The 24,560-nt window shown below is 33.6% G+C and overlaps 2 non-coding genes and 1 pseudogene across 2 annotated transcripts; 2 read left to right on the top strand and 1 right to left on the bottom strand.

The window, feature by feature from the left end:
• Positions 1–376: 376 nt before the first annotated feature.
• LOC130821606 (uncharacterized) lies at positions 377–13,649 on the bottom strand (annotated as a pseudogene).
• LOC130822998 (small nucleolar RNA R71) lies at positions 5,181–5,288 on the top strand. Its single transcript, XR_009046491.1, has one exon. It is a non-coding gene; the product is annotated as a small nucleolar RNA R71 (small nucleolar RNA).
• A 5,206-nt stretch (positions 13,650–18,855) lies between the features above and the next one.
• Positions 18,856–18,971, top strand: LOC130822972 (U5 spliceosomal RNA). The gene has a single exon (XR_009046466.1). It is a non-coding gene; the product is annotated as a U5 spliceosomal RNA (small nuclear RNA).
• Positions 18,972–24,560: the final 5,589 nt, after the last annotated feature.

Here is a 24,560-nt window from a genome sequence, read left to right as displayed (position 1 = left end):
TTGAGAGTAATGGAGGAAGAGAGAGAAATTGATGGAGGAAAAAGATGAAGTGGTGAGTGAATTGGAATGAGGGAGAGGAAAGAAAGAAAAAAAAATAAAATAAAAACGGTGAGGGAATGGACCGGACCCGGGCGGGTGAGTGAAGCCCCGGGCGGGTACGGGAGGAAAAACTGGTTGGTGAGAAGGAGAAACCCGGGCGGGGGAGATGAAACCCGGGCGGGTCCGTGTGTTGTAACTTTTTGCTTCTTTTTTTTTTTTTTTTTTTTTTTTTTTTTTTTTTTTTTTTTTTTTGAAATTGATGTGAACTAACAAATCGGGTTACCTCCCGACAAGTGCTGGTTTTTAAGGTCCCGCACGACCCTCTTGTTCAACCCCCTTAAGAGCAGGTAAAAGGATGAAGGTGGATAACCTCTATCATACCAACAACATGTCCTTCATAGTAAAGCTTTAAACGTTGTCCATTGACCTTGAAAGTATCACCTTTCTCATTTTGTAATTCCACGGAACCGAACTTATTCACCTTAGTAACTAAGAAAGGACCACACCATCTAGACTTGAGCTTGCCGGGGAAAAGCTTGAGTCGAGAATTGAACAATAACACCTTATCTCCCGCTGCAAACTCTCTTGGAAGGATCTTCTTATCATGCCATTTCTTAGTTTTCTCCTTGTAAATCCGAGCACTATCATAGGCGGACAACCGAAACTCATCCAGCTAATTAAGTTGAAGAAGCCTCTTCTCCCCTGCTAGCTTGTTATCCATGTTAAGCTCGCGAATTGCCCAATGAGCTTTGTACTCTAGCTCGACGGGAAGATGACAGGATTTTCCGTACACAAGCCGATATGGGGAAGTGCCAATAGGTGTTTTGAAAGCTGTTCTGTAGGCCCAAAGCGTGTCATCAAGCTTCATACTCCAATCTTTCCTAGACTTTGCAACCACCTTTTCTAGTATAGATTTGATCTCGCGGTTGGAAATCTCAACTTGACCGCTTGTTTGGGGATGGTATGCAAGTCCAGTACGATGATAAACTCCATACTTCTTGAGAAGAGAATCTAACTTTCGTTCATGAAAATGCGAACCACCATCACTAATGAGAGCTCTGGGGACCCCAAATCTCGGAAATATAACCTTGCTTAAAAGCCGGATGACCACCTTAGAATCATTGGTGGGAGATGCGATTGCTTCGACCCACTTAGAGACATAGTCGACGGCAACCAAAATGTAGCAATTTCCATTAGAAGATGGGAAAGGTCCCATATAATCGACACCCCAAACGTCAAAAATTTCGACCTCAAGAATACCGGTTTGGGGCATCTCATGCCGCCTCGAAATGTTGCCGGTCCTCTGGCAAGAATCACATGACATAACAAAAGACTGAGCATCCTTGAACATCGTGGGCCAAAAGAAACCAGACTCATTCAGCTTGCGAACGGTTTTATCTGGGCCATGATGTCCCCCATAGGGTGAGCTGTGGCAGCGCTGGAGGATCCCATGGACCTCCCACTCAGGAATGCACCTGCGATAAATTCCATCTGCACACTCACGGAAAAGAAAAGGATCATCCCAAAAATAATATCTAACATCATGCAAGAACCTTTTCTTTTGTTGGTAGGACAAATCAGGAGGCAAAATGCCGCCTACCAAATAGTTAGCATAATCCGCAAACCACGGACCCTGTGATGTGACTGCAAATAACTGATCATCAGGAAATGAATCGTCAATAGAGGAGGAGATCTTACCATCGTCATACCTGATTCTCGACAGGTGGTCTGCAACTACATTCTCTGCTCCTTTCTTATCACGAATCTCAATATCGAACTCTTGAAGTAAGAGAATCCACCTGATAAGCCTTGGTTTGGCTTCCTTCTTAACAAGAAGGTACTTTAAAGCTGCATGGTCAGTATAAACAATAACCTTGGAACCAAGAAGATATGATCTAAATTTTTCTAAGGCATAAACAACAGCTAAGAGTTCCTTCTCTGTGGTGGCGTAGTTGACCTGAGCCTCATCCAAAGTCTTGCTAGCATAATAAATGGCATGCAAGACCTTGTCCTTCCTTTGACCGAGCACAGCTCCAACCGCAAAATCGCTAGCATCGCACATAATCTCGAACGGGAGTTCCCAGTCTGGAGGGCGAATGATGGGTGCGGTTATGAGAGCTTGCTTTATCCTGTTAAAAGACTCAACACACTCCTCAGTAAAGTCGAAAGGCGCATCTTTAAGAAGAAGTTGGGTTAGAGGTTTAGCAATTTTAGAGAAATCTTGAATAAAGCGGCGGTAAAACCCCGCATGACCAAGAAAACTCCTTACCCCTTTCACATTGACTGGTGGTGGTAATTGCTCAATCACCTGTACCTTGGCTCGATCTACCTGTATGCCCTTATCAGAAACAATGTGGCCAAGAACCACACCTTCAGTCACCATAAAGTGACACTTCTCCCAATTTAAAACCAAATTACATTCTTCACATCTTTTCAAAACTTTAGTGAGATTAGTCAAACAAGAGTCAAAAGAACTACCATACACACTAAAGTCATCCATAAAAACTTCCATGATAGACTCTATGAAATGAGAAAAAATGCTCATCATGCAACGCTGAAAAGTAGCTGGTGCATTACATAACCCAAATGGCATTCTACGATATGCAAAAGTACCATAAGGGCAAGTGAATGTTGTCTTCTCTTGGTCGTCAGGATGAATGGGAATTTGGAAGAATCCAGAATAACCATCCAAATAACAAAAATATTTATGACAAGCTAACCTTTCAAGCATTTGATCAATGAAGGGGAGAGGGAAATGATCTTTATGAGTAGCTAAATTCAGTCTCCTGTAATCAATGCACATGCGCCAACCAGTGACAGTTCTAGTGGGAATTAATTCATTTTTATCATTTTTAACAACAGTCATCCCACCCTTTTTTGGAACCACTTGCACAGGACTTACCCACTTTGATGCAGCTATAGGAAAAATAATGCCTGCGTCAAGCAGTTTCAAAACCTCACTTTTCACTACTTCTTGCATGTTGGGGTTTAAGCGCCTTTGTGGTTGAATACAAGGCTTATGACCTTCTTCTAAATGAATCCTATGCATGCAAAAGTCGGGACTAATACCTTTCAAATCATCAACACTATACCCAATGGCCTTCTTATGAGTTTTCAGAACATCCAAAAGTTGGGAAAGTTTAGCATCATTGAGTGTAGTGCTGACGATGACAGGATGGAGCTCTTTCTCATCAAGAAAAACATACCTAAGATGTGAAGGGAGAGGTTTTAGTTCAGGCTTCTTTACTTCAACTTGGCATATAGGCCGAACTAACCTCTGCACTCTCTTGCTCTCGCTGTGACTAAGCTCTTCATTACAAAGAGCTTGTTCAATAGCATCAACTTCAGTCTTCCAAATGCTAGCATCACCTGTAGAAGATTCAAGACAAAGAACGGCCTCCAAAGGATCTTTCATAAGAGTTAGGGGCAAGTTATCATAACAAATCACATCAACTACATCAATAGCATAGCATTTTTCCTCAAGCATGGGACTTTTCAAAGCATTGCTCAAATTGAAAGTTACATTGTCGTCCCCCACAGAAAGTGTAAGTCTACCATTTTTCACATCAATTACTGCTCCTGCCGTATGAAGGAAAGGTCTTCCTAAAATAATAGGAATTTGTCGATCTTCCTCCATGTCAAGAACAACAAAATCAACAGGGATATAAAACTTACCTACCCTGACAGGGACGTCCTCTAAAATACCCAAAGGATATTTAACAGAACGGTCGGCCATTTGTAAAGTAATGTTAGTAACTTTTAGATCACCCATTTTCAATTTAGAACAGACAGAAAAAGGCATCACACTGACACTAGCTCCTAAATCACATAAAGCTTTATCAATAAATAATGTTCCAATGTGACAGGGGATGGAAAAACTACCAGGATCTTTCAGTTTTGGAGGGGATTTATTTTGTAGCAAAGCACTGCATTGTTCAGTAAAAGCAACTGTTTCTACTTCACTAAAAGCTCTTTTCCTAGTCAAAATGTCTTTCATGAATTTAGCATAAGCAGGCACTTGTGTGATTAATTCAGTAAAAGGAACTGTTACCTGCAAATTCTTCACTACCTCCAAGAACTTACCGAACTGCTTGTCGAGTTTGTGCTTCACTTGGCGGTTGGGAAAAGGAAGTTTGATGGGAGGCACTTGCAATGCCTCATCTTTCGCTTTCTCCTTCTCTTGCACTGCCTCAGAAGATGCTTCATTAGTACTCGTTTCAGAAGTGCTCTCATCTTTCGAGTTTGACTCTCCCTCTTGAGGCATGGGTGGCTCATCATAACTCATCCCGCTTCTTGTAGTGATTGCATTGGCGGTCTCCTTTCCATGTGGTTGAGTGGGTTGGCCAGGTAATGCTCCAGCCTGTCTAGAGGAGCTAGATGCAGCTAATTGAGCGACTTGAGTTTCAAGCATCTTATTATGAGTACTGAGTTGCTCGAGCTGTTTGGCCATTTGAGCCATCATGGTTTTCAGTTCCCCTAATTCGGATTGGGGTTGTTGGTTCTGAAATTGCTGCTGTTGATGGCCTTGAGGAGGCCTTTGGAAACCGGGTGGTCCTTGATTGGGCTGATATTGCTGATGTTGCCCATATTGTTGTTGTGGTGCTTGTGGTGGATAGTGTTGTTGTTGAGGATTTAACACATTATTGCTGCGATATGACAAGTTAGGATGATTTCGAACTCCAGGATAGTAGCTATTGTTGTTGAAAGGAGGACGAGCTTGAAAAGCATTGACTTGCTCTGGCACTCCCATAGCTCCATTGGGATTTACAGAACACTCCATTAGAGAATGACCATGTACACCGCAATAATCACAAGCAACTCCACCTTGGCTAGAGGTAGCCATAGCATTGACGGGCATAGATGTATTAGCATTCATGCGCATCCCATCGATCTTCTCATTCAAAGCTGAAATTTGTGATGATAGAAGGGAATAGGTTTCAACTTCATGTTTCCCCTTCCTTGGTGCTTGAGCTGCGCGCCTAGATGAGCTATTCCATTGATTTTCAGCAAGAGTATCCAAGAGTGAAATAGCCTCAGAAGTTTGTTTGTTCATGAAAGAGCCGCCAGCCGCACCATCTACCATCCTCTTAGTCTCATTATCAAGACTATTATAAAATGATTGCATAAGAAATTCCTTCTCAATACCGTGATGTGGGCACATATATTGGTAATCTTTGAATCTCTTCCACGCATCATGAAAAGTTTCCCCCGCATCTTGTGAGAAACTATAGAGCTTAACTCTGTAGTCGTGAGTCTTATAACCGGGATAATACTTCACTAAGAAAGCATCAGACAATTGCGCCCAAGTAGTAATGGTGTTGGGAAGAGAGTTATACCAACGTTGAGCCTTGCCCGCCAAAGAGAAACGAAAAAGGTATAAGTAGAGCTCGTCGTCAGTCATCCCAGTAATCTTTTGTAGAGAACATGCTTGAAGGAATTTCTGCAGATGATCAACGGGTTCTTCATTGTCAAGACCATAAAACTGATTTCCTGTGATCATATTCATAACATGGGATTTGATGTCAAAGTTTCCAGCATTAGTAGTCGGCATCCTAATCCCCGCGGTAACATTGCTAGCCTTGGGCTGTGTAGACTGCCTAAGAGTTCTCTCGGGAGCCTGAGCCGCCATGTCAAGAGATTGAGAGGCTTGTTTACGAGCCTCCGCTCTCCTTTTCTTTGCACTTGCGTGTGTTCTACGAGCAGTTGCCTCGACTTCAGGATCAAAAAGCAAAGGTTGCTTGTTGGTGCTCCTGGTCATGCACAAAAACACTAGAACAAACGTAAATACACTCGAAGAACAGTTGTTCCTCGAGTGGGTTAGCAAAAGCAAACGCTAAATTCAAAAAGTAAAATTGTTGCCCTTCCCCGGCAACGGCGCCAAATTTTGATAGGTCGTTTTACTACCAAAAATAATTCCTAATTCACCTAACTAGTATAGTTGGGAAAGTAGGGTCGAACCACTGTGGAAGGACAAATGAAGTTACAATTTAAATTAAGTTCACTATTGTTAACGATCAAATGTTGGATTTTTGGTTATCTAAGTAGAACGCAAAAATAAGAGATGAATAGAATTCAATAATTAAAAACCTAGGGCTAAAAGGATCCACTATGCATAGATCATGATTCATGAACAACAATTGGGATAGGAATGAATATAGGCGAAGGAAGATGTTGCTCTCGCAAACAAATTCGACAATTAAACAATAAAACAAGCTATCGCGATTAAAGCTTAATTGTTCAAAGAAGGAAATCGTTCACTCAAACTCGCAACTCTCGCTTATAGAATTGAGCGAATAAAACTTGCAAATTGGCCAAACATGCAATCAATCTAGAACCCATCAATTGAATCACCTAAACAAACCAAATTTAAATCCTAAAATCAAACAAGAATCATGACCTTTTGCATAGTTTCACCAAACCCTAAAAATAAAACTACTCACTAAGCATATTGAAACTAGCAAGAGATTCAACAATGAAATTCATGCAGAAATTCAAATTTAAATTTAATAGAGAAACAAGCATTCAAAGATAACAATAATAACCAAGAACAAGAAATTAGGATTGAAATCAATACCTCCAATATAATTAAAATTACAATGTCGAAGCGTTGATTAACAATCCCTCAAAGCAAGTAATATGATAAATCTCATTCACTACCAAACCCTCAAAACAGAGAAAAAAACTTAACCCCCTGGAAATTCTCCTCAAAAGCTATTTATATCCTCCTCCAAAGAGATCGGAGGATACGGAAGTTACTAAAAAAAAATAACTGCTTGACCCGGCCGGGTATGTGGAAACCCGGGCGGGTGCGAAGCATAACTAAATCTCAAAAGTCAAAAATTTTCTAAGTCCAGGAGTAAACCCGGCCGGGTATGTGGAAACCCGCCCGGGTACGCAGCTGAGCATTTTAATCTTCAATAGAGGCCTGGCCGGGTATGTGGGAACCCACCCGGGTATGAGAGGCTCACCCGGCCGGGTATGTGGAAACCCGGCCGGGTGCGTGTGGCAACTTTTTCTTCCAAATAACATCTTCAAATTCTTCTAAGTATCAAGTGCAAACCCGGTCGGGTATGTGGAAACCCGGCCGGGTATGAGAGGCTCACCCGGCCGGGTATGAGGAAACCCACCCGGGTATGAGACCTGGTCAGCACAAAAATGACCTTTGAGTAGCTTATGACCTTCCAACTTGCAAATCTCGCTCCAAGAGTCGATTCCTAGCATAATTAGAGCTTTGTACCTACAAAATAGATAAGAAACAAACACTCCAACCAAGCATAAAAACCAATAGAAAATTGAGCAAAATACGCGAGAAATGCTATGAAAATACAATGGGGGCATGGTAGAAAATAATATATAAAATACATACATCAATGGCGTATTAGAATTTTGTAGTATTGCGGTTGAACATCAAGTTAGGACGGGGGAGTTGGTTTTTATTGCCCATGTGTCAGTTGTGGCAATGTATCAAAGGTAGATAGTGTTGATATCCTTAGGGAGCACATACTTCGACGTGGGGTTAGGCCTCAATATCATGTTTGGGTTTGGCATGGTGAGGAGGGAGTTTACAAAGAGAAAAGTGTTGTTGAGGACGTCAATAATGTGGCCGATGTCAATGAGGATGTAGTAGATCATGTTGATGGGTATGAGACAGATGAAGAGAATGTCGATGAGGATGTGGATCGTGTTGATGACATGATGGACGGAGTCGAGGATGAGTTAGGAAAACGTCCTCGTGTTTTTGACTTGTTGACAGAGGCTTCTCAAAAGCCTTTGTACCCTGGATGTACAAAGTTCACCAAACTAACAGCAGTGTTGACAATTTTCAACATTAAGTCAAAGTTCAATTGGAGTGACGCTAGTTTCACAATGTTATTAGAAGCGTTAGGTGAGATGCTTCCTGAGGGAAATGAACTTCCAAAGTCGACATATTATGCCAAAAAGCTCATGTGTCCTTTCGGCTTAGAGTACCAGAAGATTCATGCGTGTCCGAATGATTGTGTGTTGTATCGGAATGAAAACAAGAACTTAGAAGAGTGTCCTAGGTGTGCGTTATCGCGCTACAAGCGTAAAGGGGCTCGGGATGCTAAAGGGCCCCCGGCTAAGGTATTGTGGTATCTTCCAATAATACCTAGACTCAAGCGCTTGTTTTCTATAAAGAAAGATGCGTTAAATTTGAGGTGGCATGCAGATAGGGTGAAGAAAGGTCACTTGCTCACACATCCATCTGATTCTCCGGAGTGGAAGAGTATTGATAGGTTGCATAAGACTTTTGGGGATGAGGTTCGTAATTTAAGGCTCGGACTGTGTACGGATGGAATGAACCCATTCGGCAATCTTAGTTCTCAACATAGTACTTGGCCGGTACTTCTAGGAGTCCACGGGGATTGTTAGAATGGTTTTAGGACCTTGATAGCTAGATCCAAGTACCAAGATTCCATTTCCACTTTAGCCTAGGTCCTGGATGCATAGGTTTGGTCTCCACGTGTCGTGCAAAGTGGTCTGGTCACTAGTTTGCTGCTGAGTCAATTTCGCGCGTAAAGTAGGTCAAACATGGTTTGTTATGCACGAAACTTGGCACACAACACTATTTTGCATATATTATTGTGTTGAAATGGTTAGAATTGAAAATAATAGTCATATGCTAGAAATTAGGTGTTAAGTTGCGATTTTAAGGGTTTTTAACCGTTTTTGTCAATTTCGCGCGTAAAATAGCTCAAACTTTGTTTGTTATGCACGAAACTTGGCACACAACACTATTTGGCATATATTATTGTGCTGAAATGGTTAGAATTGAAAATAATAGCCATATGCTAGAAATTAGAGGTTAAGTTGCGATTTTATGGGTTTTAAAGCGTTTTTTTCAATTTCGCGCGTAAAGTACTCGAACTTGGTTTTGATGCGAAACCGGGGCTGATTAAGGCCTTGGTTATGCAAGGATTAATGTTGTGCGTAAGCTTTGATTAATGACACAGTGAAAAACTACAAATGATCATGAAAAGAACACGAAACAACCACAAACACTTAAACAAAATTCTGATCTAGCAAATTGTCGAGCAGCCCTCCTTTAGCTCAGCTTCTAGGAGTCCACGGGGATTGTTAGAATGGTTTTAGGACCTTGATAGCTAGATCCAAGTACCAAGATTCCATTTCCACTTTAGCCTAGGTCCTGGATGCATAGGTTTGGTCTCCACGTGTCGTGCATGGTGGTCTGGTCACTAGTTTGCTGCTGTGTCAATTTCGCGCGTAAAGTAGGTCAAACATGGTTTGTTATGCACGAAACTTGGCACACAACACTATTTGGCATATATTATTGTGTTGAAATGGTTAGAATTGAAAATAATAGTCATATGCTAGAAATTAGGTGTTAAGTTGCGATTTTAAGGGTTTTTTAGCGTTTTTGTCAATTTCGCACGTAAAGTAGCTCAAACTTTGTTTGTTTTGCACGAAACTTGGCACACAACACTATTTGGTATATATTATTGTGTAGAAGTTGTTAGAATTGAAAATCATAGTCATATTCTAGAATTTACGTGTTAAGTTGCGATTTTATGCATTTTTAACCGTTTTTGACACTAACATCTATTTTCTCTTAGTGCTTTCAACAACCTTCTTCTTCCGTTGACTGCGGCTACTACGCGCTGAAGTATATGGACGATATTATAAATTCCGTGAAGGACTTTGGAGTCGAAAATATAGATGCCTTAAGTATTTGTTACGTTCTTAATTAAATATATTATTGGTAAAATCTATTGTTTATTTCTATATTAATCTTTTATTTTAATATTATATATAGGTTTTAAACGACATTCCGAGGGAAACACGCCCTTTGAGAAGTGAAGAGATGCGCGAATTAAAAGACAAGATTGCCGCGTATCTTGCTAATATTTCTCCTTGATAAATTGTAATTAGTATAGTTTATTTTTTATACTTTAATGTATTATATATATATATATATATATATATATATATATATATATATATATATATATATATATATATATATATATATATATATATATATATATATATGTACGTACATAATATTATATTATATATACGAGCGAGAGTTTATTATTACAAAGAAATTAATGTTGATTATCTGTGATTATCATTGGATTTATCACTGTTATTACATTGTATTATTATTGCATTATTATAAGGATAAAACGGAAAAAGAAAAAAAAAAAAAGAGAGTTATCTGCTGCGGTTTTGCACCTGACCGCAGCAAATAACCCTCCTTATTTGCTGCGGTTTTTTCCCCTGACCGCAGCAAATAACCCTCCTTATTTGCTGCGGTTTTTGCCCATGACCGCAGTAAATAATGCCCTTATTTGCTGCGGCTGCGGTTTTGAACCGCAACATTTAAAGTAGGACATTTGCTGCTATCACTATTGCTGGGGGCCAAAACCGCAGCAAATAATGGCAAAAAAACCGCAGCAAATGAGGTTTTTTCCACTAGTGTCTATATCAATAAAACTTGGACGCATATCCAAAGCAAATACAAATCAGCTAATCTTGCGAGCAACTGTCTCACTATGAGACTAATAACTCAATTAGTTCAATTATAATTTTTTTTTCAATACGCGATCAGTATTTGGTCATAATTGATACCTTTAAGGTCAATATTAATTTCTTTTATAAGTTATAACTGATCACTTAATTGATAATTTTATATATATAATTGATGACCACTTTAACATCGAAATTTAAGACTTAAAAAATAGATTAATTTAAAGTTATAAACATATAAGTAGAAAGTGATCACTTTAATGTCAATACCAGTCACATGTGGATCAAACTTGAAATTTTTTATTGATATTTTTTAAAAGTTATAACAAATCATTTGTTTGATCACTTTGTATATCATTGATTTCTTTAAGGTCTGAATTGATCAATTCAACGTTGAAATTGAAGACTTTATAATAATTTATTTATTTAAGATAATAAACTAGTTAAAAGAATTTGATCAGTTTAACGTCAAAATTGATAACTTTTAGGTAAAAATTGAATTGATTTATTTAAGGTTTACTTTAAATTGAAATTGGTATCTTTAAGGTCAAAATTGATACATTTAAGGTTAAAATTGAATTTTTATTCTTAAATTTCTTGAATTTGGGCCATTTTTGTTTTTCAATTCTTGGCTTTTGGGCCGGCCAATGCAAATTGAAAAATTTTAAAAATTTTATTTTAATTAATTTATTTAAGGTTTACTTTAAGTTGAAATTGATAACTTTAAAGTCAAAATTGATAGTTTTTAAGGTCAAATTAAATTTTTATTCTTTAATTTATGGAATTTGTGCCATTTTTAGATTTTCAAGTTTTTGCGAAATGCAAATTCTTAAATGAAATGTTCTCATGGTGAGACAATTTCTATTGAGTTGACTCATTTACATTTAGTGTGTTAAAACAATAACTTATGATTTTAAAGTTTTCTGATTGACTAATTATATAAGTCTGTCTTATGATTAAACAATCTCATAATAAACGAGTTGCATCCCAAAACCTAACATAAAAGACCAATTAATCGAACTCATGGTTCAAAAAACCGAGATTCCAAACTTTCACATTAGGAACGAATCTCAGCTACAAATTTTTGACTCATGTATAGCATATCGCCCAACTTGATATGAGATCTTCATCGTGAGATGGGTCTATATAAGCAACTTATTAGTTAAAAAAATAATAAAAAAACAATGAAATTTGAATTCACACTTGTACAAGAAGTAATTTTTTTTAAATAGTTTAGGCTGACATAAGCAACCTATTAGTTAAAAAAAATAATGAAAAAACAATGAAATTTGAATTCACACTTGTACAAGAAGTAATTTTTTAAAAATAGTTTAGGTTGACCCAATTAAAATTATATTACGATCAAACAGTCTTAACAAAAAATGCAGCAAGTCTCTTTGAGAGACCGTCCTCAAGCCCAAACCCATTCAATATTTTTGGACTTTAAAAAGAAAAAAAATTAATTGCACAACACCCAACAACAGCTAGAAAAGAGAGCCCATTTCTCCAAAAACCCAATGACCATCATTACTACTCTTCTTGAAAACTGATGCAAACTAATTATTGAAAAACCAATGATCAAATATAACTAAAAAATCAGATTCAAATATGAATTTATGCTCCAATTTCGAATTTATTCACATTTGTGCTACACTTATATTAGACTTAATACCCACTTATATCATACTTAAAATCAACTTACATCATACTAATGTCAACTTAAAATTTATGTAATGTCAACTTACAATAAATGGAAATACAATTTAGAACATATTAAATGCCAACTTACAATAGATTTAAAGTCAATTTACACTAGATCTAATGCATATTTATAACAACTTAGTGCCAACTTATATCAGACTCTGTACCAGTTTATTTTAAGCTTAAAGTCCACTTATATTAGACTTAATACCCACTTATATCATACTTAAAATCAACTTACATCATACTAATGCCAACTTAAAATTTATATAATGTTAACTTACAATAAACATAATCCCAACTTAAAATAGATTAAATACAAACTCACAACAAACATAATCCCAACTTAACTCAGATAAAATGCCAATTTAATTTTACTTAATGCCAAATAACATTAGATCTAATGCAAATTTAAAACAAGAAAATTTTCACTTATATCAGATTTAGTTTCAACTTAAAATAAACATAATCCCAATTCATATAAGAATAAATTTCAATTTAAATTAGACCTAATGTCAACTTATAATAAACCTAATATCCACTTATATCATATCTAATATCGATTTACAATAAACATAATCCCAACTTATATAAGAATAAATGTCAATTTACATCAGACTTAATGCCAATTTACATAAAAACAAAAACACTAAAACGAATTAAAGGTATTATGAACATCTAATATACTTACGATCCTTCATCTGTTTCCATTTTCACATAGCATAATTTTTTCTTCTTACGTTTGGGCTTAAGGCTTGAAGCATCATCATCAAAACTCCTTTCCTTATGAAATGAGATTTTTCAAGTTCTCCATCACAAAGCCTAAGATTTGTTTATCATCATCATTTCTCTATGTCAGCTTCTTCTGCCAAATCTCTTAAAACCCCATAACACTTCTCTACACCTTCTAAATCCACCAAAACTAACTCAGTTCATGCCCTTCAGTCTTCAAAGCTTTCTAAAACCAAAAATTTCATACTTTCTGCAATTTCTCCAACTCGATTTTTTTCTCTTTTGGTAAAAAATGGTGAACACAAACTCTCCAAAAAGACCCCATAAACCCAGAATGCATATGTCAGCCTAAACTTTCGTTTAATGATGAGCAATTTATCACATTAATTGGCGCGGATAACAATAAGATAGTCAAATGATAAGTACAAATTTCAATTTAAGTAAATGCATTTTATTAATTAAACAAAAATCAGTAAATTATAATTCTAATTTATTTTTCGTGGGTCGGCCCATCTAAAGGCAAGTCTCTCAAGGAGATTATCTTTCATAAGATATTGTGTAAAGAGTCTAAACATGTAGATTCTACTATCATACCCATGGCAACGGCACCGTTTTCCACAGGCGTACTCCTCAACTATACTTGTCAGCTCCTTGGTCCTTTCTAACATTTATGACCTTCCATCCAATTTTTTTCATATTTGTCTGTTTACACAAATCCAAGGAAAAAAAATGTAGATGTAGTAAAGACCGGTAAATTTAAAGGACAAAAATGTGACTTGGTTAGACTTGATAAAATGGTTAGCCCATAGATTTTAGGTGGTATTATTTTCAGTTTGGATTATTTTTAAATTGAATTGTTTTTCAATCATGTTATTTTTAAGTTAGATTGTCTAAAAAGGATACACTGGGTATAATAATGATTGTCTAAAAGGCCTTAAAATCAAATCAATCAAACGGATCAAGTAGTTTTAATTTTTTTTCCTTCTATGATTAATTTTTTTTGAAAAACAATATATAACGATTTTTTGTTTTCATAAAAACTACTTATCAAATGTTTAAAACCAATATATCGATTTTAGGGCTATAATAAAAAATTGTATACTCAAAATAAAATATATATATATATATAAATAAAAAATTTTGGGTCCCAACTAATAATAATAACGTAGAATTGTAAATAGGTCAAAACGGAAGGATTTAGATTTCTATCGGGTTTGACCCAACTTTTTCGATATTTTAGTCGAGTGGAAATTTTTGGATCATGACCCAATAATTTCCAATTAGATTTCTAGTTATTTTGGATCAAGTCAAAATTTGATAGATATAAACTTTAGTAATTAAGTGTGGTTAAGAGTGTAGTTTTCTAAAAGGTTGAAAGTTTTAAGTGTTGACACCTTAATTTTGTTTGTATGATAGGGCCCTCTAATGACCCAAATCCATGAGTTATTCCAAGTTCCATGTGGTTGTTATTATAATTAGTAGTAGATTGCTAATAATTTTATTAAAGTGATCTATTTAATAATAACCAAATAATCAAAATAAATTTAAGAGAGTCAGATATTTAAGAATGTTAGACAAAAATAATCTTGTTAATTCTCATTTTAATATTTTAATATTATTTCCACATATATTCCACAAACTTCATTTTAATATTTTTATAATTCTTATAGTCCCCACATTTTAATAATAATCATCATCATTTTAAAATTTTGGGTGGGATCTATTATTATTTTGGTTATTTTAAGTTTTTGTTTTAGTTCACTCGAAGTTTTGCTAGTTGTTGGCAGCAAAAGAGTACTAAAGTGTTTAGAAGATAAGTGCACCTTCTTATAAATAAATAATTTATATTTTAAGAAACAATAAGGTGAATGAAAAGAAACAAATAACAATATTTTCTTTAGTTATTTTTGAAGCAATTACTTCCCTTGTATACTAGAATTTATTCGCAGTTATTTTTAAAGAATTTATTTGCATAATTTGTATATGGGAAAATGATTTTAGCAATATTTATTAAAATTTATTAGATTACTTTTTTTATTTCAAGTATTCCTCTTAGAAGAAAAAATTCTTAAAAAACAAATGTAAGGAGAATGAATTGAGTAGTGTAGCAAAACATTATCGGTTTTGTTGAATTCGGAGAAATGTATTTTCAACTATACTAAGGGTCGAATGGGTTAGTAGGAGGATTTGTAAAAACATAAAAGGGAAATTCTACGTAATAACTGTAAAGTTTTTACTTTTTTAAGGTGAAACTTTTTTTAAAAAATCAAAATTCATGGGAATAAGAAAATGATGCGCGACATTTGAGTTTCAAAATTCTCTCATCCTCTATCTCTCTGCTCAAAGATAAAACCCTAAAAGTTAAACCCTAGAACTTACCCAGCCAGACAGCCATTTCTGCCGCCCCTCTGGAGCCTAAACCCAGCCACTGCCGTCGCCTATCGCCTCTGTCCGTCTGTTCCATAAAATCAATTTTTCTTTTTTTTTTTTTTTTTTTTGTTTTAAGGCATTTTCAACTCAACAAAGTGTTATTTAATCTTTAATCTTAATCTTGTTTTTTATGTTAATCTTAATCTTGATGTTTTAATATTTAATTTTGATCTTAGTTTTTATGTTCTTGAATTTTGTTAGATTGTTATTTCTTTATTTTTTATGTTGATCTTATTTAATCCTTATTATTAAATTTAGACATTATTTTGAAATCTATTTAGATATGATTTTGAAATTCCCAAACATTAGGATTTCTTGATTTGAGAAATTCAATTTAATGGAATGTTTTTATTGATTTACTAGTGTAGAGATTCTTGCAATGTAGGATTTTTTTTAGTATAAACATATGATATTATAAAAAAAAGTCAGAGTTATTATGCTTTAAAAACACTCAATTTTAACAGTTCTATGTAAAAATTAACCCTGTAATTTTGGAAATTGTCAATAATATATCATGCAGTATATTATATTTTTTAATTTACTCAATTTAACTAAAATAAATGTTAGTCGCATATACTTTAATGGTAGCGATAATTGATCACGATCAAATGCCGTGTAAGTTTTCTTTAGCTAATAAATAAGTTCTATTTGGCAATTCTTTTTAATCGTGACACTTGAAATTTTCCAAGCTTTTTACTGTAATATACTAATATAGAAACTCGTGCAATGTAAGAATTTATGAGTATGAAATATATAAAAATATAACTTCAAAGAATAATTCAAGTATATATTATCAAATATTCTTTAAAGTAAACATTAAATAATTTTTAATAAAATTATTTATCGAATATATAACTTTTCCATATCATTTTTCAGTATTTTTATTAGTATGTATTTAGCTCCAACTTAAAAAACATTTGATTCTAAATTAGGTAAATATCGTCATGTGATTAACTATACACCAATATAATTTAAGACTCTCTAAGAATGACATTTGTTATTTTCCAGTATTTTTGTTCTTTATCATTGGTTTCTTAATTTTTGTTGGAGTATATGTGTTTGGTAATTTAATTTTTTGGTATATGTGTTTTATCTTTTATCATTAATTTAAGTTTTTTTTAGTGTTTGCCTGTTTGGTAATGAATCATGACTTATCAATCCTCCTCCATCACATTAATATTATTAGGCACATGAGTGTAGTTTGAGAGTTAATACATAGAGAAAGTCATGCTGCTTTTTCCTTTTTTTTCTTATTTTCCATTGTTCTTTCATAATCTGTAAATAGAGTTAACCCTTCTTAAAAAATGAATTTCTTCTTCATACTCATGCAATAATAAAGGTAATTGTTTTTTCTCCTTAGTATTTGTATTTGTCTCTCACTACAAAAAAAATTTAAAATGGCGACAAACCATTTCATCGCCATTTGATAGCTAAACGGTCAAAAAATAGGTCTGGCGACGGGCTGGCGACGAGATACGAGGTGGTCGCTATTCCTTTCGTCGCTAATCTCAAAATGGACGTCATTTTCTTGCCTTTTCTTAGCGACCAATTTGCGACCCGAATCCCGTCGCCAAACTGGCGACCACCGTCTTCTAGCTATTTAGTCGCCACCCGGGCGACCACCATGTCGTAGCTGTGTCGTCGCCTGTTTATCAGCCTGCTTAGCGAACCACTTTCCGTCGCCAACTGTCGCCTATTTTATTTACTAGTATACATACATATATATATATATATATATATATATATATATATATATATATATATATATATATATATATATATATATAATATTCGTTGTAATATTAAGATAAATATATATATACACATAAAACAAGTAAATAAAAATAAAGAGCTGGAAATATATATATGATTAAAGTTTATGTACAAAGTCACAAAAAGTACATATATTTAATCATTCATTTGGAAGAGGGGGTTGTTACAAATTGAGATGGATTGAATGAATTTTAAAAAAGAGTTCTCGTTCTCTTTGAATTTGTTCAGTCAGCCTTTGGTGAGTCTCATAGACAGTCTGAACATTTCGCATTTGCACCGCGTTCCTTAATTGATTATTGAACTTCATTTACCATTTGCACCGCTTCCCATAATTGATTATTGAACTCCATAGGCTGTGGCTTTTGACCTTTCGATTGTTCTTGAAATATTAAAAAAAAAAACGCTTTAAAACTAAATATGAATATAAGAAAAAACTGGAAAATATTAACACTAAATATGTTTCAAAAATGCCATTATTTGAAAATATTAAAAAAAAAAACATAAAAATATGTCGAAAATAACATAAAACAGAATCTAGGAAAAAAATAACATTAAACATGCTCAAGTTATACCATAATTCGGAATTGATAAAAAAAAGGCATCATGAAACAAAGTATTATCATAATCATCAAGAACATTGAAAAAATACAAAAAAATATATAATAAATACTAGAGCTGTTCAAAACAAACCCAACCCGGAATCGAAAATTATCCGACCCAAAAAAATGTAAGTTTTTTAGGTTTACCAAACCGATACTTCACTCGAACCGTTTGATAACTGAAAAGGGCAAAATGGAACTCGAACTGCAACCGAATTTTATAACCGACATATAAACCTTAACTGATGTTACCCGAACTGAATAGTGATCGACCCGAGTAAAATCCGACCCGAATTATGCACGTAACCGAATGTAACCTGACTAAAACCGATTAAGATCGAACTGTTTTTAACCCGAACTGATACAAACCTGATCGATTATTAATCGAATTGTTTTTAACCCGAACCGATTGTAAATCGAACTGTTATAAATCCGAATCAAATTTTCACCTAATTTTAGCAAATTAAGTCCAATTTCAGTTTTCTAATAATACGGAAAAAGGAAGAATACAAGTTCTATACAGAAGAGATTGCATACAGAATATATATATATATATATATATATATATATATATATATATATATATATATATATATATATATATATATATATATATATATATATATATATATATAAATTAATTGAAATAAATTGATCTGCCTATTAGAGTTGGCAAAAGCTGACCTGATCTGAAACCGACTCGAAATTAGTGGGTTTGGGTTTAGATTTTTGACCCAATTAATTAAATGGGTCAACCCGACCTGATCTGTTTATTAAATGGGTTAGGTTCAAGTTGAATATTTAAACCCGAAAAAAACCTGTTTAACCCATTTATTAAATTTAAGACGGATCAACATTTGCCAAATACTTCGTAAAACTAAGATAATACCAATTACCGTGTGTTGAGGGATTTGTCAGCTGAAGATGACTTTCAATAAGAAAGGAAGTTGTCCCACATCGGCTAAGGGATTTGTCAGCTGAAGATGACTTTTAATAACAAAGGAAGTTGTCCCACATCGGCTATGAAAGATACTAATAAAAGAAAAATCCTTATTTCGATACCAACTTACGCAGCCACGCCGTGAGCACAAAGCGAACTATTCTTTCGCCTTTTACTAAAGAATACCGTGTGCTCGCTGCATTAAGTGGCATACATTTATTTTTGGAGGAAGCCTTTAATTAAGGTTAAATGGGTCAAATGACCTGAAATATATGAATTTAATGACCGAAAAAAAAGTAGGTTAAATGGGTCATTAGCAGGTTGATCCGATCTGCTACAGATCAGGTCGGGGTTTCAATTTTTGACCCATTAATTAAATGGGTCAGGTTCAGATTAAGGGTTTATTGACCCATTTATATATGATTCGAACCTAAAAATGACCCAACCCGACTTGTTTGACACCCCTATCTGCTATATCTGATAAAAATATCGGTAATTATTTTTTGTAAGTAAATGAGCATACATCAATTAAAAACCTGACTATTAACTTATTTCGATATTGACCCGATCAATAGTTATCCATAACCGATAACTACTCGAAAAATAAAGCTCGAATCCGATGTGTACCCGAAAAAACCGAACCAATTAGTAATCGATGACAACCCGAGACCGATTGACACTCGACACGAACTTCAACCGACACCGAACTAATGCTAACCCGATAGCTTGAATAACCGATCTCTAACCGAACCGTGACTACCGACTCGACCCGAGTGTGACCCGTTGTAACACACAGTCGAAAAATAACCGATCCGAAATGCAACCGAACCGAATAACACCCGTCCGAAACCGACCCAATCAACCGAATGAACACCTCTAATAAATACTAACCTTTTAATAACAAGATGAGAATTTTAGAGTTGAAAATAGGTTGTAACCCCAAGATGATGAGGATGAGATTAAGAAAAGAAAAGAAAATAAATAGAGATTGAGATTAATGGATGAAAAGAAAAAATAGAGTTGGAAAGATAATAACGCGTATAAGGAATGAAGAAGTATAAGGTAAGTGAAGATAGAGTTGTAGGAATTGAGAAATGAGACCGGCTTTTATAATCAGTATTTAGCGACCGCCAGTGTGGTCGCTGGTTGGTCGCTAAAGCATTGAGGAGGATTGACTCTCTGAACTTAGCGACCAGCACGCTGGTCGCTGGTTGGTCGCTGGGCCTTGGAAATGAAAAAAGTTTGCGTGCTGCAGTAAGGAAAAAATCGGCTTGCGGCATTTTTTTTAAATTATTATTATTATTATTATTATTATTATTATTATTATTATTATTATTATTATTGTTATTTTCATTGTTATTATTATTATTATTATTATTATTATTATTATTATTTTATTATTATTAGTATTAGTATTATTATTATTGTTATTATTAGTATTATTACAACGTTATTATTATTATTATTATTATTATTATTATTATTATTATTATTATTATTATTATTATTATTATTATTATTATTATTATTGTTATTATTATTATTGTTATTATTATTATTATTATTATTATTATTATTATTATTATTATTATTATTATTATTATTATTATTACTTATTTTTATGTGTTATTATTATTATTGTTGTTGTTATTATTATTATTACTGCAAAATATTAATAATTCGGAGGAATATAATAAAATTGTATTAAATATTACAAAATATTAAATAATTACATATAAATAATTAAACTACTCTTCATCACTAAAATACTCGTTGTTCTCAACATCTTCATCTTCGGATTCTTCGTTTTCTGAGAGTACAAGATCCACATCTTTTAAATTTTGTCTTGTACTCGGATATGGAAGATAATATAATTGACGTGCTTGACTTGCCAACACAAATGGATCATATAAACAATACGAGCCACCCTGATGTATGTCAACTTATTTCTATCGTTTATGAATGTTTGTTCCGTGGCTATTTCCAGTAGTAGTTGGGTCATACTAATGACATTTGAACAACGTTACTCGTTTGATAGGTTACTCGTTTTTCGTTTCTACCCTTGATGTGATCCTTTGTTTTACTTGGCACACACAACAAAGTGTTTGTTTTTCAATATGGCAAATCCCAAAATATGCTCCTTTTCTTCCATCCTGCAGAGTACTTACTAACCTCTTCATTATGTTCCGATGTATCTTCTTCAAGCAATTCATCAAGCAATTCATGTCCAGTCCGAATAATAGGTGGATCTCTTTTCTCAATATGGCCTGATCTGAAATTTGTTCTATTTCTCCTATAGGTACGACTTCTATCTAAATTCCTTCTATGACAGTCAAACAATCACATTTTCATGTTATGAGTAAGGTACAAGGCTTGTGAATCATCCATGCAGTAAGGGCAAGCATATCGGCCCACCGTACTCCACCCGGACAACATCGAATAAGCTGGAAAGTCATTGATTGTCCACATTAAAGCTGCTCGCAGTTGAAAATTATCCTTTCTTGACACATCTAATGTACAAATCCCCTCCTTCCACAACATATTCAACTCTTGTATTAGTGGTTGAAGATATAAGTCAATGTTGTGCTTTGGATTACCGCGAAACCTTATCACCCTTACTGTTTCTTCTCCATCTAGAAGTTTCACAAATATAACAGCAAGTTGCATTCGCATTATTCCCCCAATATATCAAACATCCGTTAGGACAACAATCTATCTTCCCAACGGGTAATCCAAGGGCAGCTATTTGTTTTTTCGTTTCGTAGAAGCTGTTTACCATCGTATTCTCTTCTGATAACACTTCGTTCACAATAGCACAAATATCATGCACCATCTGGAAACACACTAAAATTCATTTTTAACACCTAAATATAATATAATAATATAATTATTCAACTGATTAGTAAGTTAATGACAATAAAAATATATAAAACAATTCATGAAAGTAACAATATATGATAATAATATAATTATTCTAATAACAATTATTAAGGAAAATTAATGACAATTAAAATAAAATATAAAACAATAAAAGAATATAAAAAACTCAAGTAAATAACAAACGAAATAAAATATGTACTAATTAAATAAAAAACCTCTTCTAATTCTTTAGTTACCGAAATATACGATACATAATAATTTTGCGTGTTATTTATAGAAAATATGGCGACAACACGGCCATGAGAAACCCATCGCCATGTTTTCAAATTCAAATTGAAAAAGTGGCGGCGACCATATGGCTTCCAAGCCACCATCGCCTATGTTTATTAAAAAAAAAAAATTTACGGTCTACTTGGCGACTAAATCGCGACCACAACTTGAATGTCACAAAGAATTATTTAAAAAAAAAAACAAAAAAAAATTGGCGATCATAGGGGGCGACCACATAGCTTGTCACTAGATAATAAAAAAAAATAAAAAAATAAAATAAAAAAATATTAATAAAAAAATAAAAAAAATAAAAAAATAAAAAAAATAAAAATAAAAATAAAAATAAAAATAATAATAACAATAATAATAATAATAATAATAATAATAATAATAATAATAATAATAACAACGTTGTAATAATACTAATAATAACAATAATAATAATACTAATACTAATAATAAAATAATATTAATATTAATAATAATAATAATAATAATAATAATAATAATAATAATAATAATAATAATAATAACAACAACGTTGTAATAATACTAATAATAACAATAATAATAATACTAATACTAATAATAAAATAATATTAATAATAATAATAATAATAATAATAATAATTAAAAAAAATACTGCAAGCCGATTTTTTCCTTACTGCAGCGCGCAATCTTTTTTCATTTCCAAGATAATAAAAAAATTAAAAGCTCTTAGCGACGGATTGGCGACCACTGTGCCCGTCGCTATTTTGCTTTTCCATTTGGCAACGTTTCTTGCCCTCGCCTACCCATCGCTATTGGCGACCAACAAAACCCCTCGCTATTTTTCCATCGCTATTTTGATAGTTATTTGTAGTGTCTGTTCTGTATGGAAAATTTTCATTTTTCCAAAAAAAAAAGCATTGTCAAAAAGTTACTGGCAATTAATTTTAGAAGTATTTTCTTAGCTACAGTCTTTGGATTGAATCACTTTTGTTAGTTCTTTGTTTTTGTTTGTATCCTATCAAAATTATTATAATGTTAGTATTTTGTTGTCTTGTTTTCTTTAGAAAAAAGTTCAAGAAGATGGTAGAGCTCTTGAAATTTGGATTAATTTTGCTATGGTTAAATATGTGTTTATGTTTTTGTTTGGCCATATGAGACTCTAAACCCTTAATTCGCCACTGATCATATGTTGTTTTGTTGGTCATAATTGCGTTTGAATATGACTAAATATCGATTTAGGGTTACTTTTAATTTCTGTTTATTTAAGTTTTGTTGTGTAGCATTGAGTGTAATCTTCATCAACATTGAACTCTCCACCTTTCCTATTTACTCTCTACCCTATCCTACCCTTTCTTATAGTTTCTAAGGCTTTTATCTTATCCTATCCTATTCTATAAGCTCTAAAGCTCTAACTTACCCAACCCACCCTAAGGCCCCTACCCTTCACTATGGGCGTTAATACCCCTATCCTAACCTATCCTAAGGCTCTCAAGCGCTAGCCTATCCTACCCTATAGACTCTAACGCCCTACTCTATCCTACACTATAGGCTCTAAAGCCCTACCGTTCCTAACCTATGGGCTCTTAAGCCCCTACCCACCTAGCCCCTAAAGACCCTTACCCCATGACCCTTAAGACCCACCCAAAAGAGCCTTAAGATAATCTATGCCCATATGGTCAAGCCTTTAAATATACAAAGGCGGCAACAAATAAGAGTACTTAAACATAGAACTTACATGGGAGTGTATTTATAAGATGGTAGTAGGCTTGCCTTTCTTTCACTATTCGATGGGATGGGGGATGTAAATCATCTAAAAATAGACAAAGTGAGCCTCGTATGATTGTTTCTTTTTGTGCCTTAGCATGATCAACAGGATGGAGTTCTTTATTATTGCAATTAATATGTACTTCAACATCCAATGATTTATTTCCTGTTTGTGTATAAACATTTGACCAGATGATGCAGTCGCCAATCTTCAACAGTGGCACATCATGAGTTATGTAAGGCCGGCAACATTTATGCATATAAAACAATTAATTAGGGAATAATTTAAATTTAAACTTTTCTAAATTCTAATTTACAAATTTATTTAAAATTTTGGTACAGGATAGCCTGATAGGTTGGGTTTAGAAAAGGAGGGCTAGAAAAATGGAGATAGAATCCAACTAAAACATGATTATGTATTTATAAGAGATAGTAGACTTGCATTTCTTTCACCAAGGGATGTGGGATGTGAAACATACAAAAATAGATTTTCATCCATTTTAGGATTCAAAATTATACGAGACTAGTTTATTTGTTTAAGAAAAGTATATAAATACTATATATTTTAATAAAATAATTACTTTGGATAACAATTCAACTTATTAAAATGTTTAAATCTAATTTAACTCTAAAATTATACTAAAATATATTTTTGATTTCCATAAAATAAAATAAATTAACTATTCATGAATAAAATAAGCTTATTTTTAGTTAGGTTAAATCAATTTATTTGGTTTTAACTTTGACCTAATTCAAATATCATTTAATAATTTAAATTAATATATATTTTAAAAACAATTCTTGACTAACATATAAATTTTTTTTAAAACAATTAAACTCTTCATGAATCTTATTTAATTTATTAACGGTAATAATACATAATTTTTATCCTTAATTGCAAATTAATTATAATAATAATAATAATTTTTTCC

The sequence above is a fragment of the Amaranthus tricolor genome, chromosome 8 (assembly GCF_026212465.1).
Source record: "Amaranthus tricolor cultivar Red isolate AtriRed21 chromosome 8, ASM2621246v1, whole genome shotgun sequence".
Taxonomy (NCBI): Eukaryota; Viridiplantae; Streptophyta; class Magnoliopsida; order Caryophyllales; family Amaranthaceae; genus Amaranthus; species Amaranthus tricolor.
The sequence above is the reverse complement of the archived record's forward strand: the minus strand, read 5'-3'. Positions and strand labels throughout refer to the sequence as shown.